Raw genomic sequence first — 26,398 nt, 5'->3', positions numbered from 1 at the left:
AAATTTGCATTTCACAGGGTTCAATTATTGGACCATTTCTCTGCTTATTCTACATGATTCTAGTGGGTTAACTTAATAGATACATAACAGTGATCCTTTATTTCAATTATTTCCAAACCTTAATTTATAATACCTCCCTATCATGTGGTATAGACCTGTATTCTAAAACAGCTTACTAGATATATTTCATGTGAATGCCCCATAAAAGACTTGAGTTTCAACACATTGTAGGTCAGAGCTGTTATCTTCCTCTCCAAAACTGCTCTTTCCTCTGTATTTCCTTTCAGTTAATAGAATCACGATTCAGTGAGTCATCCAAGCTAAGAAACCTCATTATGATCCTCAACTCATCCATTTATCTCATCTCTCACATTCAATCAGTCAGCACATCGTGTTAATTCCATCTCCTTAATATCTTTGGGATCTGTCTTCTACTTTTCATTCCCACAGCTACCTCTCTTGTTTGCAGGCTCATCATCCCTTTTTCGGTTCTGTAATGATGGCCTACTAATTTCCTTGACTCCTATGGTTGGCTCATGAATATCTTGACCTTTCATTATCTTTGGCATTGCTATAAATGTGTGCTTCTAAAACATAAATCAAATCATATACCACTCTTACTTTAAAAGCTCCAGTTACAGAATTAAATACATACTTATTAAGATCTAGCTTGAATGAACAAGAATTCTAATAGCAATATTTTCTTTGAAAAGGAGACATAAGAGAAAAAAATGGCTCTTCCCACAGAAAAACATAGAAAATGGATAAGAAGAAGCATTCTCATTAATTTTTAATGTCATGTTGAATTTTATGGTATTTAAAATCTTACATTGCTTATATTTAAACTATAGTAGGATATAATACAAATTTATTATATTTATTGTTTATTTTATAAAATTATTTCATAGTCATCTTTATATATACATGTATATTTAATTTATATATTATGTAAATACATATGCATATGTATATACTGCTTAAGCAATGATCTCTGAGAAAGCATATTTATGAATTCATAAAAATTTATGAATTCATTAAAAATGAGTCTAAACTATCTAATTAGAAAGATTTATCTATTTTTTTTTTTTTTAGAAAGAAAGAACTCTTGGGGTGTACTGAAAAAATGAAAATTGTTTCTAATCAGCACTTTTCCCCTTAATGAATAGGGCCAATGAGTTGGTATTAAAATGTGCATTTTTAAATAGGCTTCTGCAGACATGTGACATTACACACCTGCCCGATAGCTTTAAATTGCAAATGCAGCCTTTCTTTTTCTTTTTCTATTTTGTATATATAGCAATTGATCAAATTGTTTTTCATATGTGATAGAACTTCTATCACTTTTTATTATTTAACATTTCCAGTGCTTTGCTTAATCATAATATGCTGGCTAACTTCAGGTATTAATAAATTGTATCAAATAAAGAAAGCAGGTAATTTACAACCCATGAATTATTATTCCACTATGTCTCCAGAAAGATGCTTTGATTCTGAAAATGTGTTATTGCTAAGGGAGTTGCTTTTGCCCCTCTTTTCTTTCTGAAATGCTTCTAACTATTTTAGGTTTCTGATTTATGTTTAGAGAGAGACATAGGCTGAGTGTGTGGGCAATTGCATCATTACTGATTAAAAGTATGAACAGTTTTGTTTACAATGATTCCCTTCTATTAAGGAGTAAAAGAGCAGCAAAATAAAAACTGTTCGTGTCTTGATAATGAATTATCAATGAGAAGAACAAGTACCTCATTAATAAAAGGAAAACTCTTTTGAAGTTGTAAAGAATTTTCCTAGAGTCTCAGTATTTTCTATCTATGCAAAATAGTCATCAGAGTGACAAGAAGTATAATGGAAGGATATTATTTGATAATTTATCTACATGGAAATTGACACCAAGACTAGAAAGATCACTTCAGTATAATGGCTTAAATATAATCTAAAATCAATGCTGCAGTTTACCATAATCAATGAACAATACTCTTTGGATAAGTGATTAAACTAGTAAGTTGGGTAGGGACATATTTCTGATTTTGATGTTGTTACAGACAATACTTAGAGACTCAGAGTCTTTTTGTTTTTCAAGGATACAAAATAAAAGAACATACACCTAAGATTTTACAATCCAGGTCACTAAACTCCCATTTCTGTATTTTCTCTATCAAGGACCTGAATCTGGTAAAACCTAGTAAGATTTACCAATTTAAGAGCTTCAGTAATAAATGAGACCAAAAAAATCTTAATATCCTTACTTTGAAGAATTAACCTTGGGACATAACTGTACCTGCAGCCAGAGAGAAATACAATGCCTCATTTGGCATAGTCTATAGCCCCAGTAATTTAGTTATTATCTGTGTTTGAGCTTAGTTTAAATCTTAGATAACACAAATGTTTGTCTGACATTCCCTAAATTCAGGAAGAGGTAATGTAGATTAGTGGGCAATAAATGGTCCTGGAACAATGGGATCCCTAACACAAAATACACAGAAAAATAATCTCAGATGGAATTTACATTCATCAAAATACACTTATAAAATGTGAAAGTCTGTTAACAGTCCAAGAGAAGGATTTTATAACACATAAAACAAACATAGCATATATCAAGAATATATATTAAATAATTGCTATGAATCAATAAGATAAAGACAAAGCAATAAAAATTGAGCAACAGAAATAATCAGGAATTTCACTGAAGAAGAAACACATTCAAATAGGATGCAAATACCTTCATACTCTTTCTGAGATGTCAAAAACAAATGCCTTTTCCCAGATCTCCTTGATACAAATCTTCCAATCTGGTTTCTCCAAGTCCCACACCAACTAATGTTGGTATAGTCCACCCTCAGTACCTGAGGGGGCTTGGTTCCAGGATCACCCTTTCCAACGCCTCCTCCTCACTCCCCCAGCAGATACTAAAATCCCTGAATGCTCAAGTCCCTTACATAAAATGGCTTAGTACAGTTGGCCCTCCATATTCGCGGATACAGGACCCACAGATACAGAGCATGGATTGCGTTTCATCAAACTAAGTATTTGTATAAATGCAGAAAAAGAATATACTACATAAATAGGGCCTATGTTGATGCGTTACAATCCAAGAATCATATTAAAACAATTATATGAAATAATTTATAGCTATCATACAAATATAAGAAGTAAGATATAAATAAATCAGCATTTTCAGTAGTTCTTATTTATGATAATACAATATCAACATAACCATAATTATAACTTAATATGTTAATGCAATCTAGATTTGGGGTTTTAAAAAATATTTATTTTAATTCTGTTTAAATGGTTGCTTATGGAGCAATTATATATTGTAATTAATTATTTACTTGGAAAAGTGTGCATGTATGTGTGTGGTATGGTTTTCGATGTGGATAAAAATTCAGACTGGCATTTTTGTGGTGACTTTTAAAAATATAACTAAGAATGTACATGTGTTAACAAAATACCTGTTACACATATTCATTAAACAAATACATACTGAAAGGTGTCAGATATGCTTCTGTATGTTCAGGAAATAGCGAACAAAACAAAGAAATTCCTTCCCTTGTGGATTTTACATTTTCTAAAATTTTTCTAAAGCTGCATTTTCTTGCCTTAAATATCAGTATTCCACAGAATTTAATAATTATGACTTACCAATCACTATGACTAAAACAGGAAACAGTACAGAAATATTATTTTTTATTGTTAGCATTAACATTAAGAATGGCAATCAAAATTTGCTCTTGTAGAGTCACTTTCATTCATGTTTCTCAAAGAACTATAACATTCTAATTAATTTTACAGCACCCAAGAGAGACAGATAAGTATTATTATTCTGATTTTACAAATGAGGGAACCATAACATAGAAGCTGAATTCACATTTTTCCTCCATACCTCAATAGAGCTCTTAAGACACCACATAGCTATTGCAGGGTTTCAGCTCATGTATTGCTGTGTACCTCTGTGGCAGTTTTTTCATTACCCAAGATAGACATTGTTTGGGAAATGATACAGAAGAAATCTTTATGAGGATTGGTTTTCTGAACAATATTATATAGTTGATGGGACTTACCCAACAAACTGTATAGTTAAAGTGGACTGGCCCATATTTATTTATGCTACTTCTATATAGATCTGAAGTCACATATACATTCGGTTCAGAGAAAATGAGATCACTTGCCCCAGGCCTCTTGCTTCTATAATTTGGAAGATCCAAATCAAATATTAACTACAATTTCTTCAACACAACAAAAACTAATCCAATAAAAGAAAAAACTAAACAAAACTTACTTCTTACAATAAACTGACAAATTAATCATTGCTGTATCTTAAAGAATGCTTTAGTGCTCAATTACTTTATAGTATAAAAAAGTAACCAATTCTATTAGTCAGTGAGTAGTCAGGGATTTAAAAACAAACCAAAAACACTCCAGGTGGTTCAATACAGGGGATAATATAGCAACTATAATAATGATGTTAGAATTTCTGAGACCAAACAAATGGGGAGGTGAGGCAAGCAAATTTTAGCAAAATGCAAGAAACCACTAAACTTAGCTCTGGAGAGATTGAAGAAGGAGGTGGTACAGGAACCTGGGTTGCCAGAGTTGAGGAATGGAGCAGACACAGTCACCACTCTCTAGTAAACATTCAAATAGAATACAAATACCTTCATACTGTTTCTGAGATGTCAAAAACAAATGCCTTTTCCCAGATCTCCTTGATACAAATCTTCCAATCTGGTTTCTCCAAGTCCCATACCAACTAAACAAATAATTAGTCAATGCCCATTAATCATTACCTTAGAATGTCTTTTGCCTACCATGCAGAATGAAGAACTAGTTTTATAGTTCAAAGTTCAGCTCACTGGGAGTGTTCCCTATTAGGGATACACTGATTAGATCAGTACAATCACTTTTTAACTGTTTTGCTTGCTTGTTTGTTTGTTTTTACCACCACATGACAGCCAGAGTGAAACCTTAGAACATAAGGCCTATCATGACTTAAAATTCCAAAGAAGGTTCCATTCACTCAAAAGAAAGCCAAATTCCTGACCTGGTCAAAAGACCATTTGCGAGCTGGGTCTGCCCTAATTCTGTGAAGCCTTCCAGCATTATGGAAGTTAAACAGACAAGAGGGATTTTATTCAAGACTATTGCAATAGGGGGAGAGAAACCGAACTTAATTCCACTGAAATAGAGGGCTAGAGAGTTTTTAAAAGCTGAGTTAGCTGGTAGGCATAGGTCACCTGTGTTAGTTAATTCACCTTACCAAAGGAAAAATAAACCCTCACTTATTCTTCTGTTTTCATGGTAGTAGGTAGTTTTTTTTTACAATTTGGAGCAATGTGCCCCCCGAATTAGGCTCCTACCCTTTCACAAAGACTGCGAGATAGGAGTCCTATCTATTTCAATGTATATTTCAAAAAGATAGTTCCCATGTCCTTGAGAACAAAATTTCTTGGGTTGTAAAACTGGAAAGAGTCTGGGAGAAAATTTACATACATTTCAAGAAGTAGAGAAAGAATTTACAATTATAAGTTTTCTAAAGTAAATGCTTTAAGAAAAAGGAGGTCAGGAACCTAGAGTCATAAAGAAGCCTGTCCAAAGTTTAGTCAAGCTGGGGGAAATAAGATCTTCTTGGTCAGTACTTAATCTTCACATACTCTCAAGCCTCAAAAACTTTAGCTTCCTTCCTCAAACACAAAAAGTACATTTCTATTTTATCCTATGCTTATTTACTAGATGCTTTGTCTGGAATATTATTCTGCCAACTTATTACATGGATTATTCTCTTAATTTTTTTTTCTGATTTATGTTCACACGTCAGCTTAGAGAGGCCTTTCATGACTAAACTATTTTAAACATCAACCTTTCAAGCACTCTACTATATCCTGTACTGTGCTTCATTTTCCTTTCAAAAACTTAACAACTGATATATTATCTACAAGAACTTAGGTACTTAGCTTGAATTATTTTTTTCACATATCCTCAGAACCAAGCATATCACAGGTGCTCATGGTAGGTGCTGAATAAATTCTTATTGAATAAATGAATTAATAAAGCAGTTACTAATTTTATTTCAGTTCTCAGATAAGGAAAGGGAGGCATAAACATTCTAAACTAAGTACTTTGAGCCATAGAGTCACTAAACGTCAGAGTTATTTATTAATTTGTACAATCTCTGCCTGACTCTAAACCTGAATGCTTAGTGACTGGTTAAAAATGGATTAAGAGGTGTAGTTTTTGAACAAATTCATTGTAATGCTTTCAATACATACAACCTAATGTGGTGAGTAGCCATTCAGCTTGAGTGTGATTTTTGGGTCATCTGAACAAGTTATCCATAGAATCTACCACTATGTCTGGTCCCAAATAAAAACTATGTAAATAGTCATTAAATGAATAAGTAAATCAATGATTGGAGTTATATAGTCTGGATTCTTGTCAGTGCTTATGTAAACTGAGATATTTGGCTAATGCTTCTGCTACATGGTTTCTATAGTAGCGATGGCTTGCTAGCCACCAAAATTCATAATCTCCCTTACATGTATAGAGAGTTGCTGTAGAGAAATAGCTACCTAACCACAGACAATAGTTCCCATTCTGTTTGCAACAGGGCAAATGTGGTTGTAACTGATACACACACACACACACACACACACACACACACACACACACACATACATACATACATAATCATATTGCCATATATATCTGGATATATATATCAGTTCAGGACTGAGGTTTAAAGAAGCAGTTGTGTCTTCTCCCCGTTTCCTTTACCTTTCTACTGGGTGAATTTAGAGATCTCCGAGGCCCTAAGGAAGGGTACAGCCAAAAAATGAAAACCTGAATTATCATGTGGAAGAAAGTCACTCACTCACCAGCAATACCTGAACAATTATTTGAGTGTAAAATAACATTCCATGGTATACAGCTCCTAAAACAATTTATTTATTGTAACATCTAGCAATAGCCTAAATATTTATAATCACCATTATTTACTCCAAATATAAAATTCCATTTCCTATATTTTACATCAAATAAGTAAATACATTTAAACATAATTTCCAAGATATAAGACAGATAAAGTAGTAATGTACTAATTATTTTCAGTTCTCAGTGCCACAGCCCTAATTCCAGTCCTAATTAGCTAACATTTTAAGTGACCATACAGTTTCCAAGTGGTCTTCCTTATTCAACTTTTTTCCTCCTTCAAAAGACCCTCATCAATATTGTTTCATAGTTATTTTTCAATCATGTATTGATCATTTTAAATGGATGAGAAATACCTAAGACTGGCTTTCAATTCTTTCCAAACATGAACTATCTAGAGTTGATCTTCTAGCGCTCTACAATGAAAATCTTCTACTTTAACTAGATCTTTCATCCACACCTCTTAAAGTCAGCTATGCTCACTCAAGTCCCTGTAACTTTACCATTCTCTTCACTGAGTTTCTTTTCATTGCTACTACCAATATTTTAAGATCTACACAGTATCATATTTTCTTTGAAGACTCCACCACACATTCCGTCTAATGTTGATTTAATCTATTTATACTTTGCATCTTAATATTTTATGTAAGGAATGGAAAATGCTTAATTTTCAACCTACCATTTTGACTTAATCCTGCTTCTATCATTATGAGAGTCTTTCCCAATGATGTTATAAAAACAGATTCTGAATACAAAAGAGGGGTTCAGGCTGAAATCATCAATTAGTCAGACTGGCATGAAAATTGAGATCCATTTGCCCATCTATATTTTGAACTGTAAGTTTATATGATTTAATTCTATTAAAATGTCTTTCTTATGTATATATAATATTCTCCTATACTATAATATATTTGAAAAGGGGTTCCTATAATTGTGCTAAACACAGAGTTTTTTTTTGATTAATGATGGTCACTATTTTAAAAAATGCCCTCAATATCTGAAAAAAAGCCAAAAATAGAACCTAAGATTTCAAATATTCAAATGCATCTCTAACAGTATTATGTCTGATGGTTATGGTGATAAAGAAACAAATCAGTCTGGTAGTATGGTTATTTTAAATGCTCTCTATTCTGCTGTGCAGCAGTAAAAATATAGAACATTTAAAGTTTATATTTAGAGAAAATATATTTGTCAAAAAATTCAGTTAAAGTGTCACAGTGTAGAAAATATGTTCCTTTTATTTTGGTTCAATTTAGTACAAAATTATTAGAATAGTAATCAGAGCAGAGGAAAATTATGGGACCAGGGCAATATTGATTGATTGATTGACTGACTGATTGGTCTATTTATCTAGCTATTTAGCTACTTTAGAAAGCAAGGTAGGTGATCTCTAAATAAATTAAAGCAAAAATCAAGCATTATCATGCTTAAAAATGCTAATGGCAACAATAATGTTAAATAAAAATATTTTTCTCGTAAATATAAAAAGAAGTAAATAACAAAAGAAGTGATTTTCAAGCATTTGGGACATTTTTTCATATATGTACATACAATATAAAGGTTAATACAAAGTTATATACTTCCTATCAATGGCATCATGACAAGGCAGCATTTCTTTCTACAAAATAGTCTTCAGTAACCAGAAAAAATAATTATTTGCCTATGATTTCTTTCTTAAATTTCTTAAAATTTATTTGGTGGAGCAAGTGTAGCAACATTTCATAGAGGAGTTTAAAATTATGGATAACCAACGTGTATATGACAACAACTAAGCAATACAAAATTATTCATTATTATAGAAGTAATATATAAATTCAAGTCTACTGCCTTCTACATTTTCCCAATATTTAAAATGTTGTTAAAAAACATTACAAGCATTTTACATTCAAATAGAAAGCTAAATAAGTAAGTTAGTTTACTAGGACAGTTCGAAATTTTTTGGTGTAACTTTTCAAATTTGGAATTAAACAAATAACTAGCTTCCATGATTTAAATAAAAAGCTATTCAGTGGTTGAGATATTTTTTTCTTCTAAACATTTGCAGAAATGCCAACAGCAGATAAACAAAGGTATAAATACAGTTTATTTAGTGTTTATCGTCTCAGTCAAGTTCAAGTGTTCTGTCAATTAGAAGTTAAGCTAATTCAAGACATCTGCATAATGTGTTCTTATCAGTGCTGTAAGAGGAATCAGGGTTGATAAATAGATTCAGGAATATAGTGGTAGGATAAAAATGAGTTATGCTACCAGGTGGCATGCAGAATGCTGGGTTTAAATTTGGAAATTCCAGAAGTGTTTTAGTTCTGCAGGTGACTATTATAAAACTTTTGGCATTAGAAGAGTCATTTGCAATAACAAGGCCTGAATCAGGCCTGTAACTTGAAATAAAGACATTATCTATAGTGAAAATGCTCATCTCTTTCTCACTGGCCTCCTTCAGACCCTCTCATTCACAGAGCTGTTGATTGGGAGGGGTAGGGTAAATCCTATAAAATGTAACTAAGTCTTTCCAAGAAGCTTGGAGATTCCCATTGCTTGCAAGTTGTTCTAGTTCCTAGATTGTCTGGCTCTGGCAGACAGCCAGAGCAGCTGGTTGAGGAAGCTGTAGCATCGCCACTTCCTCATCTGCTGCCGTTGTAGAGAACACACCTGGGCTATATATCTGGTCCTTGTGGGACTCTTTCTTGCTCAAGCACCTGGGCAACCACAAACCAGTCAATCTTAGCCTCTATTTCAAGGGCACAATGCTTTTTAGGACTTTGAAGAATTAATACTTCTCTGAAAATACTTTGTGCTGAGGAAGTACCTCATTAAATCATGAGTGCTGAGCATAATTATGAGATGATCCACTTGGAAAGATGAAACCATTATACACATAGCTAGGAATAGGATTTATAGAGGGTAATACCTATTAGAGCACGCCTTAAGTGAGATTATGGGCATTCATCTGGAGGAATAAAGATCAGCACACCCTATTGACTTTTGCTCTCTGAATTTCATTAATTCTGAGGTCAGCAGCTACGCTATCTGGATACCCCTATCATGTTTTTGTGTCATGGTTAAATCCCAGACAGTCAAGGAAAAGCTAATCTGAGACCAGCGTAGTTATTACCCTTGCTTTCACCAGCCCTACTGTACTGGCCCAGAAAGCTTTTCTCCTAAAAAAAATTAAAATAAAATATAAAACTTCAAGGTTGTCCCTGAAAGCAGGAATGGAGTATGTGATTCATTCTGTTAGCTCTCATAATCCTTGTATCTTCTACCTTCACAGAAGTTACATTTTATATCTTTATATCTATTAAATTTTATATCTTGTTTAGGGTAACATTCTGTGACTTGCTTTTTTTTTTTTCAGTCGACATTCTGCTTAAAAGTCTATGTTTGTTTACATAGAGTCTAGTTCACTCATTTTAAATTGTCTGTGGTATTCCACTGCATAAATAAACCCCAATTTATATATATATTTCACTATGGATGGAGACATTTGGATTAGTTCCAATTTTTCACTCTTGCAAACAATATTTCCAGGTTCATTCCTGTGCATGTTTTCTTCTCTATAGGTGAGAGAATTTCAGTAGGGTATATAATGAAAGTGCAATGGCTATGTCACAGAATACGCATGTGTTCAATTATCCTAGGAAGACTGAGACGTCTATCCTATGTGGTGTTACCAATATACTCTTCAACAAAAGGGGTATGAGAGTTTCTTTTTCCAACATGCTACAAATACCCGATATTGCCAGATTCATTTTTATTTTGCTAATCACCTGAGTATGAAAAGAACCTCATTTTTCAAAATTTGCATTTCCTTACAGAAATACAAAATGATTGAGAATCTTTTCATATGTCTATTGGCCACTGTATTTCCTTGTTTAGTAATTCCTCTTTATACTCTTTGCACATATTCCCTTTTCAGCTATTTGTCTTTTATTGCTGACTTGTAGTAGTCATTTATATTTTCTCAGTACTTTTTATTTATTATAAACGTTGAAAATATCTCCTTCTAGTCTATGGCTAATACTTTAATTTTATTTAAAGTGTATTTGTTATACAGATGATTTTATGTAATATAATCATGTCAATCAACCTTTTAAGTTTTTCTTTGTGTTTTTGTATTTTACACAGTACTAGGGAAAGAACTGTGTCCCCACAGAACTCATTGTTGAAGTCCTAACCCTAATTATATTTACAGAGAGAATTTAGGAGATAATTAAGTTTAAATGCACTCAGAAGAGTGGTGTATTTGTCTGCTCAGGCTGTCATAACAAAATGCCACAGACTGGGTAGCTTAAAACAACATAAATGTATTTCTTAGAGTTATAGAGCCTGGGAAGTCCAAAATCAAGGTGCTGGCAAGGCAGATTTCACCCTGAGGCCTCTTCTTTTGTCTTATGGTGGCCTCCATCTTCTTGTGTGTATGCTCATATGGCTTCTTGTGTGCACGCAGAGAGAAATTGGGCTATCTCCTGTCTCTTCCTTTAAGGACATTAATCCTATCAGATCAGGATCTCACTCCTATTACCTTATTTAACCTTAATTACCTCCTTAAAGGCCCTATCTCCAAATATAGTCCACATGGGAGTTGGAGTTTCAACATACCAATCTGGGGGGGACCCAAACATTCAGTTCATGACAGGTGACACCCTAATCTGGTAGGACTGGCGGCCTTATAAAAAGATAGGGGATCTCTTTTTACTCCTCCCAAAATAGTGTTAGGAGGAAAGGCCATGTGAGGACAAAGTGGTCATCTGCAATCCAGGAAGAGAGCTCTCAATAGAAATCCAATCTGCTAGAAATTTGATTTTGGACTTTTAGCCTTCAGAACTGTGAGAAAATAAATTTGTTGTTTAAATCACCCAGTCTATGGTATTTTGTTATGGCAGCCCAAGCTGACTAACACATATAGTAAATCCTTCCTTTTACCAAACTCCTAAGAGATATTTGTTTTATTGCTTTTAATATCTATAAAATCTTGCTTTTCACATGTAGGACATTTGGCCAATAATTTATATATATACATATATAAAATTGTCTCAAAGATATTTATTAACTAGATGACCATATCATCACTGATTTGTAATGTTTCATCCATTTCATATCATGATATCATGATATATAAGACAGGGTCTATTCCTAGTACATATTTTGGATCATGGATCATCTATCCATGTATCAATGCCTTAAATGCTACCCTAGTAATTTTAAGTCTTAATATCTTGTAGGGCAAGAACCCCCCAATTTTTTGTTATTTTTGATCTTTATGTGTTTGGTCATTTTTAGATTTTTGAAAGATTATTGCTTCTCTGACTTTGATGTGCATGTAAACCATTGGTGGTCTGGATGATTCCATTAGGTCTAGGATAGGGCCTATGACTTTACATTTTCTCTAAAGCTTGTCAATTTTCATGGTGAGCAGGAGAATATCTGAAATAGTCTGTCAAATATCAATTTTTAAATAATTGAAAAAGGCGAAATGATTCATAAAATAATTTGGTAAAAATTAATTTTGTTTAAAAATATTTTTGAGTCCTCCCATAAAGGAATGTGGTACTTTTTTTTTTCAGATTTTTTTTTTGTATCCTTCAATAATGTGTTTTAACTTTCTTCATAAAGGGACATCCTTTGTTAAGAGTTTTACCCAGATACTATATACTTTACATGGCCTTTGAAAATTATATTCTTTTCCCTTATTCTAATACTTAAATAGAAAAACTGGTAGAATATATAAATGCTACTTATTTTTGTATGCTGATCTCACATGTATAAATCCCAGTGAACTCTCTTATTATTTCTAGTATTGAGATAGATGAAAATTTCTTTCCTTGCAATAAGCTGGCTTGCATTTTTTTATTAGAGTTATGCTGACCATATAGAGTGATTATCTTCTTCTATTTTCTACAAATTGGGGGTTATCTGTTTTTGACAAATTGGTAAAACTTGTCTAGATCTCGCATCTTCCCTGTCCCTATCCCCTTTGAGTAGGAATGGGATCGTCAGAAAGTTTTGATGCTGATATTTAAGTTTAAAGATGATAGAATTAGTCATTTCTGTTTTTCCTTAATTTAGATGTGTTTGTATATATACATATATTTTTTTTTGTAGAACAACTTGTCTCAAAGTGTGCTCCAGGAACGCCTGTGATTCCTGCAGAAACTTTTGAGAGGTCTGTGAGGTAAAAAAATATTTTCATAATTACATAGCACTAAAGTATTATTTATTTTTTTTCATTCTTTATATTTCACGAGTGTACTGTGGAGTTTTTCAAGGTTTCAGAGATGAAGCTGTGATAGTTTAGCAAACTTACTGTGATAGTAAACCCAATTTTAAAGATACATGGACAGTATTCTTATTACTTTTTTGTTTGTTTTAGAAAAGTATAGCTACTTTTTCATAAAATATGTCTATATTTATAAACATGTAATGTGTATGTATTACTGGTATATTATAAAATAAATTTATACATAGATGTTTTAAAATTTTTGTTTTCATTTTAAAACTATAAATTTTGATAGAAATAGCCTGCACAATAAAAGTTCTTTGGGATCCTCAATAATTTTAAGAGTGCAGAATTCCTAAAATTTTGAAAACTGCTATTGTTGAAAATTATTTATTTTGTCTGCAATTTAAAGTTAACTAACATAAAAGTATTCATTATTTACTTATCTTTCTGAATGTCCTTTTTTTTACTGGGTTTGATTTGAGAAGTTTATTTTATTAGATTTTTCAAATAATCATCTTTTAGTTTTATTGCTCTCTCTTTTGGTAGTTGTCTGTTTTACTAATACATGCTTTTTGATTCATTTTCTTTTTCTTTATGTTTCTTTTTGGTTTACTTTTGTGTTAATCTAGCTTCATGAGTACCGATTAAATCATCCATCTTTTCTCTTTCTTTTAAAGAAATTCCATACAATTTGGTAAGCCAAATTGGTTTTTAACTATCATTTCTACACAATTCCAAAGAGCTACAAGTACTGAGAGAAGAGTTTTGTGTTGCAATAATTTCCATAATTTCCTTTGCCATTGTCAATTTGATTTTATTGATGAAAGACATTCCATTACAACTGGTGACAGTAGAGGGATTAGAAATAAATTTTAAAGAAATCTTCAGGAAAATGAGACGAGTCAAGTTATAACCTCACCAGAAAATAAAATATTTTATTGTTTATGTCATGATACTTTTCCTAATGAAATCAGCATTGTCATTAGCTTTTCTATTCATCAAATTCATTACAGGCAACCAGAAACGTACTAGCAGCTTGCTACATATCTTCAGAGAAGAATCACTTTTAGTTTGAAATCTTCTGTAGTAGACAAACTTCAAAAAGGGCCTACAGTGACCTCCAACTCCTAAATTTTAAGCCATTTTGTAAATTTCATCCTCTTGAATATGTCTTGGGTCTACTGAACTACTTCTAATCATTACAATATAAGAAAGTTAATGAAATGTCACTTTCGTGATTTTTCAATGATTATTACAAAAAAGATAGAAGACTTCTATCTTGCTAGCTGACTTTCTTGCTGGCTTTGGTTGAGAAAGTTGCTGTGTTGGAGAAGCCCCTGTGGTAATGTACTGAGGGCAGTCTTTGACAGGAGCTAGCAGGGAACTGAGATCCTCCATTTAATAACATCCCTTGAAGAACTAAGCCTTCCCAATAATCACTTAAGTGAGGCTGGATGTAGATCTGTCCCCACAGGCCTTGAGATGACTCCCTAGTCCTGGGCAGAAGTTTCACTGCAGCCTTTTGAGAGACCCTGAGTTAGAAGACTCTGCTGAGGAGTATTCAGATTTCTGATTCACAGAACCTATGAAATGAAATGACTGTGTTGCTTTTAGCTACTGAATTTTAGGGTAATTTGTTATATATCAATAGATAAGGAAAAGAACTTCTATGACTTTTAACTGAAGTATTACATTGTTTCCTTATGAGTGCTACAACCTTTGCCGTATTATATTATCTCCCCAGAACACTCAAGTTGAAATCCTAGAGGGCAAAGATCAACATTCTAAAAGCACATTCCTAAATCTAGCAGAATCTTTATTTTAACTTGGCTCCATTCTCCTTTCTTTTCGGGACAAGAGTTACACACAAATGTGTCTAGGTTCTATGTGTAAATATCATGCTAACGATGAGAATGGGACAAAAAGTGAATGCCTATGATGCCATATTTTCTTCCAAAAATTCATAATATGGAGAATGTAATAAACATGAGTTTTATGTAGTTACTTGACTTGTTTATTTCTGTTTTTGTGGTATTTGAGAAATTTTTGCTTCAATTTTTCTTTATCAGCTTTATCCTGGTTATTTTTCTGTGTCATTACTTCCTGGGAATGTTTCAAGCCACAAAGGGAAAAAAAACTTTTAAAATGTCTAAAAAGTAGTTTCCACCAAGATTTCCACTTTATACATTATTTAAGCATTTCTCTTCTGGCTTCAATTAGCTGATTGTGCCCTTTAAAATCATAGTTTTAGAAATGATGGTCCTGTATCTAACAATTTGTGATTAATTTTTCTCCACGACAGAAACTGAAGCCTGAAACTACTCCCTGTGGTTCCCTTTATTCATTACTCAATGCTTCTGTCAGTGAATGGTACACAGAATCGAAATTTTTCTAAGCTAACTTAACCTGACTCAGCAGGGCCTGGGGAATCTAGCCAAGAGGGATAAAAGGGATAAAGCAATAGACGTCATACGCCTATGGGCAAACACCTGCATGAATATCTTTTCTTAACTGACTTTTTGTCTGGTCCAGTTAAAACACTGAAATTCATTTGCATGTGAAATCACAATCTAAGAAGCAAAGAGCAGGAAGACCTACTCTTATTTGATTTTAAATCAATAATACAGGTAAGCCCTCTGGGCTAGAAAAAAATGTAAGACGCACTAAGGAGACGCCAGCTGCAAGTTACAATTTACTTTTTTTTTTTCCTTTTTGGTGTGAGGGGCACATGTATTTGGAACTTAGGGGAAGATCTTGCAGACGTTGTTTTACTAGTTTCCCTAATATGATTTGAATTCATTAGTAAATCTACATATTTATTTTGTCTTTAGTACAAAATTAGGGGATCATATGATTCCAGGTTGTTTGCCCAAATAGCAACTCCGCATAAGCCTTAAACCTTGTCTCTCTTGTTTTTCTCCTTTTAATGCCTTCTATCTTCAATTTATGCTTTCTGCCACAGGTGGCGGCAGAGTCTCATGGGTCCAGGATAGTGAGCACACTGATGTGAGATCCAAATTGATCAACTCAGCTCAAACGTTTTTAAAATCAATTTTTATTTAATTCAACTTTTAAATTAGGTTTTCTAATCATGAAAATAATACAGAATATGGTATAAATATCAATATAGAGTAGCAAATAGTGATAAGTAGAAGTTGCTTCACTGTGGCACTAATAACTTCACAAGATAATTCACAGGATATAAATGTTTAAATTATTTTCTTAGTATTTCCAGATAATACCTATGTATATATCAGAATGTTTCAAAAATAATAGAAGTTTTATTGGGACATTGTTGTGCAACTTGATTTTTAAAATTAACAGCATATCCTTCTATATTCTTTCAATTATGTTTTAAACGGTTATTTCTTATCACATAGCTGTCCATTATGTATGTAACCAATTCTTTGTTCTTTTAATTTTCTTTTTTTTCCCCATCTTTCTTAATTGTTTTGCTTTTTTTTTTTTTTTTACTATTTAAAGGAATATGCAATGAGTATCACTTCACATATATCTTTGTGTCCATGTTTCAATTTATAGGTAGAATAAATTCTCAAAAGTAGAAATGCTATTTCTTATGGTATGTGCTTTTAAAGTTTTCATAAGAGGAAGAGGTTGAATGAATTTAAACTTTAACCAATATGTTTCAGAATGCTTAATTCTCCCAGAGCACTCTCAACATTGTTTATAAATCTTAGGTAATTTGATAAACTAAAAAAAGTATGTCTCTTTGCTGTTTTAATTTTCATTTTCTAAACATGAGTGAAATTGAGTGTATTTTCCTATACTAACTAGCTATTTGTATTTATTTTTTTTGAACTTGAAGTCTATGTTTGTATAACTCAGGGTTTACCATGATAAACCCATTGTTTTCTAACAAAATACATTTATTTATTCCTTATGTTATCAAAGTATGTGGGTCTATACTGACTTTGCTGGGCTGAGCTCTGAGTTTACTCATTTTGAAACCCAGGTTGCAGGCATGGTCTATCTAGAATGTGCAGTTCTCACTGTTGGAGAGCTGAGCAGGAAGGCCCCTGTCAAGAAACCCAATAAAATCTAAAGCTTCTGTTCAGATGTGGGAACATCTAAGGTGTGACAAAATATACCCTTATATTCCATTGGCAAAGTGGGTCACAAGTCAAGACCAAATTCAATAGGGTATGGGCACATGAAAAGAACATGGAGAGAAAAAAATATTGTAATCACATAATACAATATTACATTATGTTCTTTACTTATTTTCTATTGGTTTAATTTTATTACTTATTTATTCATAAAATCTTCACATATTGAAGAAAACATTCTTTTATCTTATTTATCATAAATATTTTCATATAAATTTTCACTAACCTGTGGCTTTTATATATTATTTTATATATATATTTATATTATTTATATATATAATATTTATATATTTATATATTATATATATTTATATATATTATTATAAATATATTTATATATATTATATATATACACTATATATATTATTTATATATTTTATATATATATATAGGTATAAATAAGCATTATATATATTTATATATATATAGGTATATATAAGCATTCTGAAACATATTGGTTAAAGTTTAAATTCATTCAACCTCTTCCTCTTATGAAAACTTTAAAAGCACATACCATAAGAAATAGCATTTCTACTTTTGAGAATTTATTCTACCTATAAATTGATATATATATACAATTTTAAGATATAAACCTTTATTAATATTTACCTGTATGGCCTCTTACATCATGTTAGAAAGAATATGAAGGAATATGACTCTTTGACTATGAAAAACAACTAAGTAACAAACTGCTAAGTAAAACATGTACTCACAAAATACATATCTTGATTACAAGTATAGAGACTTTCTTTTTTCCCTAAAGCATGCATTTTAAAACAGGTAATGTTTATATTTCTCCTTTATCCAAACAATGTATTTAAGAGGGAAGGAGTCTTTCTTATCCTCATTTTTTAAAGATGATTTGATCAGTCTTTTAATAAGTGTTCTTCTCTAGATGTTTAGATATATTTCTCTGTGTCTATATATTTATTATTTGTGTACAGGAGCATAAAACTCTTGAATATGTCATAAAGTTCAAGAACCTAAATCACTTCATTTGAATCATTTTCAACAAATCTCTGCCACCTAATTTGTAGTACTTTGTTACAAAAGCCCTAGAAAATTAATATAAGCATTCAATGGGTAAGAAATAGTCATTTTTATCAAATGAGGCTGGACAACTGGATAGTCACATGCCAAAGAAAGAAGTTGAACCCTTACCTCACACTACATATAATAATTAACTCAAAGTGCATCAAAGACCTAAATGTGAGAGCTTAAATTATCAAACACTTACAAGAAAACAGAGGGAAAATCTTCAAATTTGACAGAATTCTTAGATATGACACCAAAAGTATGAACATATATGTAAATTTAGACTGACAAAAGCCAAAACAGAAAGAATAGTTTCCATTTTGTTCTCATTTATTTAGAAACATAGGATTCTATTCCATTAATGCAAGGCTAGAAGTTTTCTTTCTAAACATGATTATCATCCTTTTATGGAAAACTACTACAGAAAGCCCCTTGTATTTTCTGAAGAATAGCACATGGATTCAAGATTCCCTCAAAGTCTACATTTGGTCACTTTTTCAAGCCCTATATGTTCCCATTTCATAAGCTAAAATAAAGTGTCTTCAGTTGATAATATGGTCAATTTATTACCATAAATAGAAACAAATTTATTTATTGATTGCTATCTTTACCAATATGAGATCTATGTATATATTTTTAAGTTGACAACTTATCACTTCTTTCAAGTTATTTTTACTCTTTTGTACTGATATTATTTTTGCAAAATTTCTTGAGGACATATTAAATGTATTTTCAATTACAGTAGTGAAATAAGCAATTTTGAGGAGATGGAATCATGATGGTGGAGTAGGAAGGCCCTGAGCTCACCTCCTCCCATGGACACACCATAGCTAAAATTAGGTATAAAATAACTCTCTTCAAGAACAACCTGAACACTAGCAGAGAATCTCTCCCACAATTAAATATGTAAAGAAAAAACTACACCAAGATGGGTAGGAGGGGAAGAGAAGTAATCTAGTGAGGTCCCACACCCTTGGTGGTGATTGAAAAGAGGAAAATGATGTCAGAAATTTGGAGGTCCTAAGGAGAAAGGGATTCAAGCCTCACATTGGGCACACCAGCCCTCTCTGGGGACGAGCACTGGAAAGATGAGCCCCCTTAACTGGTTTGGAAAACCTGCAAGGATTAGGACCAGGAGAAGTAGACGGTTGTAGGCAACCGATACTTTACACTTCAAGGGAGCATACACAAGCTTACTCTTAGTTCCAGCACAGAGGCAGCAGATTCAAAAGCAACTGCTGCTCTAGCAGATCTGTGAAGGCCACTCCAGTACAGCCCTCAGCCGGCATCTGGCTCTGGCTCCAACACACCACCAAGGCAGTAGCCCCAAGTGTGTCCTGGGAGAAGTCCCAGCTGGCACCTGGCTCAAGATCTAGCACCTCTGGAGCAAGTCCCACCCTGCCAAGGTGGCAGTCTCCAGTACAATCGGAAAGAAGCCCTAGTCTGTCCCGAGTTCCAGCTCTATCTCCTCCATTTCTAGCACACTCCTGCCAAGGCAGTGGCCTACAGTGAACTCCAGATAAGTTGATGCCGGGCTTTGACTTCAGCCTCTGCTCCACCTCCACATCAAAGCATGTCCTGGGAAAAGCCTTGGCCTATGCTTGGCTATAGCTCCAGCTCTCTTGCCAAAGGCACTGGGCACACACAGTCTGCATAGTGATGCTCCTAATAAGTAAATGCCTTCAAGACTAGGGGGGGTAACTGTTTTACCTAATTCAAAGAGACAAACACAGAGTAAAACAAAATGAGAAGACAGAGGAATATGTTCCAAATGAAAGAACAAGATAAAGGTACAGCAAAAATCTCTAATGAAACAGATATAAGTAATTTTCCTAATAAAAAGTTCAAAGCAACAATCATAAAAATGGTTACTGAAATCAGGAGTATAAACACAGTGAAAACTTCAACGAAGAATTAGAAAATGTAAAAAAGAACCAATCACAGCTGAAGAATGTATTAATTGAAATAAAAAATACACTAGAGAAAATAAGCAGCAGATAAGGTAATACAGAACACGTAAACAACCTGGCAGACAGAATAGTGGAAATCACTCAATCAGAACAGCATTTTAAAATGAAGATAGTTTAAGGAAACTCTGAGACAAAATCAGACATACTAATGTTTGCATTATAAGCATGTCAGAAAGAGAACAGAGAAAGAAAGGGGCAACAAAGATATTTGATTAAATAATTGCTGAAAACTTCCATCACTTGTGGAAGAAAAGAGATATCCAGAAGCACAGAAGGTTCCAATCAAGATGAACCGAAAATATCCACACCAAGAGATATCATAATTAAAATGACAAAGTTAAAGATACAGAGATAATTTTAAAGGCAGCAAGAGAAAAAAAAGTTACATGTAAGAAAACCCCCATAGGGCTATTGGCTGATTTTTCAGCAGAAACTTTGCAGGGCAGAAGGAGTGACATTATACATTTATAGTGCTAAAAGGGGAAAAAAAAAAAACAACCAAAGATACTCTACCCAGTAAGGTTATCACTCAGAATCAAATGAGAGATAAGGAGTTTCCCAGACAAGCAAAATCTAAGAGTTCATCAACACTAAACTGGTCTTACAAGAAATGTTAAAAGGTCTTCTCTTTAAGTAAAAAAGAAAAAGCTATAAAAAAAAATAAGAAAATATAGGAAGAAAAAATATTGCAATGATAAAAGCAGATATATAGTGGATCAGTGGATCAACCACTTAAATAAGTTAGTATAAAGATTAAAAGACGAAAGTCATAAAAGCAACTATAACTACAAGTAGTAGTTAAGTGATGAAAAAGATGTAAAATATGATATCAAGAACATAAAAAGTGAGGGGGAGTAAAAAAGGTAGAGCTTTTAAAGTGTATTTGAACATAAACAATTATCTGCCTAAAACAAATAGATATTATATATAGGTTGATATATATTAACTTTGTGGTAACCACAAACCAAAAACCTATCACAGGTATATAAAAAACAAAGAGAAAAAAAACCCAAACATAATACTAAAAAATTATCAAACTCCAAAGGAAGAAACTAAAAGAATAGAGAAGAACTATAAGAACAACCAAAAAAAGTAACAGAATGACAAAAAGTACATACCTATCAATAATCACTATAAATGTAAATGAATAAATGGATCAAGTAAAGGATATAGGGTGGCTGAATGGATTTTAAAAAAAGATACACCTATCTGCTGCCTATAAGGAGCTCACTTCAGAGCTAAAGATACACACAGACTAAAATTTAAGGGATGGAACAAGACATTCTATAAAATGAAAACAAAAAGAAAGCTGGGAAAGCAATACCCATATCAGACAAAGCAGATTTTTAAAACAAAGACTATAACAAAAGACGAGGAACGGCACTCTATAATGATAAAAGGGTCAATTCAGGAAGAGGGTATGACATTTATGCATATAACAAAGAAGCACCTAAATATATAAAACAAATATTAATAGACATTAACAGGAAAACTGGTGGTAATATAATAAGAATAGGAGAAATTAATACACCCACTTATAACAATGAATAGAACATACAGACAGAAAATCAATAAGGAAAAAGTGGCCTTAAACAATACAGTGATCCAGATGGACTTAGATACCTTTAGAACACTCCATCCAAAACCAGCAAAATACATATTCTTTTCAAGTGCACATGGAAAATTCTCCAGGATAGATCACATGTTATGTCACAAAGCAAGTATCAGTAAATTTAAGACTGAAATCATATCAAGCATCTTTTCTGACCATAAAGGTATGAAACTAGAAATCAATTTCAGGAAAAAGGGGGGAAAACAAATGAATGGAGACAAAGCAACCTACTACTGAAAAACTAATGGGTTGAGGAAATCAAAAGATACCTTCAGGTGAGTGAAAAGATAAACACAACTTTCCAAAATGTTTGGGAGATAGAAAAAGCACTTCTAAGATGGAAGTTTATAGCCATACAGTCTTATTCCAGGAAAAAGAATCTCAAATAAACAACCTGACTTACACATAAATGAATTAAAAAAAGAAGAATCAACCAGGCCCAAAGTTAGTAGAAGAAAGGAAATAATATAGATCAGAGCAGAGATAAATAAAAGAGACTAAAAAAGGAAAGAAAAAGAAAAGATCAGTAAAACAAAGAGCTATTTTTAAAAAATAAACAAAATTGATAAACCTTTAGCCAGACTCTAGAGAAAAACAGAGAGAACACAATTAAATAAAATTAGAAATGAAAGAGAAGTTATAGTCTATACTACATATGTACAAAAAGTCATAAGAGAATACTATAAACAATTAAATGCCAAAAAACTGGACAATCTAGAAAAAAGGCAAAAATTCCTAGAAACATAAAATACTCCAAGACTAAACCAGGAAGAAATAGAAAATCTGAACATACTACTACAAGTAATGAAATGTAATGTGTAATCAAAAAACTCTCAAGAAACAAAATTCCAGGAGCAGACAGTTTCACAGAGGAATTCTGCCAAACATTGAAATAAGAATTAATACCTATACTTCTCAGACTATTCCAAAAACGGAAGAGGAGGAAACACTTTTAAACTCATTCTGTAAGTTCTGCATTAACCTGATACCATAAACAAAGGCACAAAAAAGAAAGAAAGAAAGAAAGAAAGAAAGAAAGAAAGAAAGAAAGAAAGAAAGAAAGAAAGGAAGGAAGGAAGGAAGGAAGGAAGGAAGGAAGGAAGGAAGGAAGGAAGGAAGGAAGGAAGGAAGAAAGAAAATCACAAGCCAATATCCCTGATAAATTTAGATGCAAAAATTTCAACAAAATATTAGCAAATCAAATTCAACAATAAATTAAAAGGATCACACATCTTAATCAAGTGGGATTTAGTCTAGGATGCAGGGATGGGTCAATATCCACAAATAAATCAACATGATATATTTGCATTAATAAAATAAAGGATAGAAATCACATGATCATCTCAATAGATGCAGAAAAAGCATTTGACTAAATTTGACATCCATTCATGATAAAAACTCCCAAAAAGAAGTATATAGAGGAAACATACCTCAAAATAATATAGACCATTTATGACAACCCCCCCCCCACTAACAACATACTCAATGGTTAAAACTGAAAGCATTTCCTCTAAGATCAGGAACAAGACAAGCATGCCCCTTCTCACAACTTTTAATATTGGAAATCCTAGCTGCAGCAATTAGCAAGGAAAGGAGATAAAAGGCATCCAAATTGGAAAGGAAGAAGCAAAGCTGTCATTATTTGCAGATAACATGTAGCATATGTAGACAATCCTAAAGCCTTCACCAATAAACTATGAGAACTAGTAAATGAATTCTGTAAAGTTGCAGGATATAAATTAACATCCAGAAATATGTTGCATTTCTATACTTTAATAATGAACTATTAGACAGAAATCAAGAAAACAATCCCATTTACAATCACATAAAAAGAGTAAAATACCTAGGAATAAATTTAACCAAGGAGGTGAAAGACTTGTACTCTGAAAACTATAAGACATTGATAAAAGAATCTGAAGATGACAGAAATAAATGAAAAGGCATACCATGTTCATGAATTGGAAGAATTAGCATTGTTATCATGACCATAGTACCCAAAGAAATCCACAGATTCAATTCAATCCCTATCAAAATACTCATGACACTTTTCACAGAATTAGAACAAATAATTCTAAAATTTGTATGGAACCACAAAAGACCTTGAACTGCCAAAGCAATTTTGTGAAAAAAGATCAAAGCTAGGGGTATCACGCTCCCTGATTTCAAACTGTACTACAAAGCTGTAGTAATCAAGACAGTATGATACTGGCACAAGAACAGATACCTAGGTTAATGGAGCCAAATAGAGAGCCCAGAAATAATCTCACACACTTATGGTCAGTTAATCTACCACAAAGAAGAGAAGAATATACAATGAAGAAAAGACAGTCTCTTCAATAAGTGTTACTGGGAAAACTGGACAGCTACATGTGAAAGAATGAAACTATGCCATTTTCTCATACTATATAGAAAAATAAACCCCAAAGAGTTAGAGACTTAAATGTAAAACCTGCAACCATAAAGCTAAATGAAAACATAGGCAGTATGCTTTTTTAAAACTTCATCTTAGCAATATGTTTTTGCATCTGTCATCTCAGGCAAGGGCAATAAAAGTAAAAATAAACAAATTGGGCTGTATCAAAATAAAAACCTTTTGTATAGCAAAGGAAATCTCAAAAAAATAAAAAGACCACCTACTGAATGGGAGAAGATAGTTATAAATAATATATCTTATAAGGGATTAATATCTAAAATAAAGGACTCATACAGCTTAATATAAGAAAAAACAATTCAATTAAAAATGGGCAGGGGACCTGAATAGGCATTTTTACAAAGAACATATACAGATGGCCAGCAGGCACAGGAGAAGATAGATGCTCAACATTACTCATCACTAGGAAAATGCAAGTCAAAACCACCATGAGATATCACTTCACACCTGTCAGAATGGCTATGACCAAAAAGACAAGAAACAAGTGTTGGCAAGGATGTAGAGGAAAGGGAACCCTAGTGCACTATTGGAATGTAAATTGGTAGAGCCACTATGGAAAACATTAGAGTATTCCTCAAAAAATTAATTAGAATTATCATAAGATTCAGCAAATCTTGGGTGTCTACCCAAAGAAAATGAAAACGCTAAGCAAAAAAGATACATGAACGCCAATGTTCACTGTAGCATTATTTACAAAAGCCAAGATATAGAAGCAACATAAGTGTTCATTGACAGATAAAGAGATAAAAATTATGTGGTGTATGTATACAATGGATTATTACTCAGCCATAAGAAAGAATGAAATCTTGACATTTGACACAACATAATGGACCTGAAGTGTATTATGCTAAGTGAAATAAATCAGACAGAGAAGACAAATATTGTATAAAAGTAACTTAAATGTGGAATCTAAAAAGCAAATGAACAAATAAAACAACCAGGGACTCACAGATATAGAGAACAAACCAGTGCTTGCTAGAGGAAAAGAGAGTAGGGAATGAAGTAAGAGAAGGTGATTAAAATGTTCAATCTACTGGTTATAAGATAAATGAGTCACAGAGATGTACAATCCAGAGAATATAATCAATAATATTATAATAACTTTGTAGAGTATATAATCTGTAAAAGTATCAAATCAATATGTTGGACACTCAAAAGTAATATAGTATTGTAAGTCAACTATACTTTAATAAAAATAAACAATTTTTAATAAATAGCACTATATCTTCATTTTTTTTTTGAAAATTTCTGCTACATATGCCTGGCCACTTACAGTTGCTGATGACTGAGAAGTTATTAAAAATTCTCAAAAGAAATTTTACTATGTTTGTAGGGAATGTGTTGTTTTACTTCCGGCTGTTGCAGTCTATTTTCTTGGCACAGGGATCCATTTATATTTGTTAATGACATTCTTGTGATGTTTGTGTACCTTATAAAGATTGGGATCTAAGTCGTCTATCCTGCTTATTTGCCACTTAATGCCCTGCAATTCAATGAAGTAGGAGCCCTCTCCTACCCTGCTCTTGTTCTATTTAAGAATCCAAAATGTGAATCAGGAAGTACATATACTGGGAGAAAACAACAGAGTACACTGGAGAGTATATTAAAGACTAGAGTGAGCAGTTTAATGTCTGTTCCATCAGTGTGGGCCAAGCAGACAGCTGACGAGTAACATCAATTATTTTAGCTAATCTTATTTCTTCAAAGTGACAGAACAAAATGGTTTAAAAGACAATCTGATTTTTTTCAGAAAACAATTTTTAACAGACAAATTATTTAGTCATGGGGTCATTTATCTAAGAAAACCTATGCATGGAATTGTATTTCATTTGGCCTTGAAATATGTTTAATTCACTGACAGACTTGAGCTAAATTAGTATCTTATGTTAAGCTGGATTTTTTCCTGGCACAAAAAATAAATAAAGTTGAAAATACTTATCAGGGAAGGATTTCTTTTATACTATCTGGATATCTATCATCCTTTCCAAAAACAAAAATCAAAAAACAACCCACACTTCCTGGGGAAGTGGTTGTACAGGTAGGTCCATTTATGACTGTTAAGAAATTTTAAGACAAATG

The sequence above is a fragment of the Camelus bactrianus genome, chromosome 1, assembly GCF_048773025.1.
Source record: "Camelus bactrianus isolate YW-2024 breed Bactrian camel chromosome 1, ASM4877302v1, whole genome shotgun sequence".
Taxonomy (NCBI): Eukaryota; Metazoa; Chordata; class Mammalia; order Artiodactyla; family Camelidae; genus Camelus; species Camelus bactrianus.
This window is presented reverse-complemented; position numbering follows the sequence as displayed.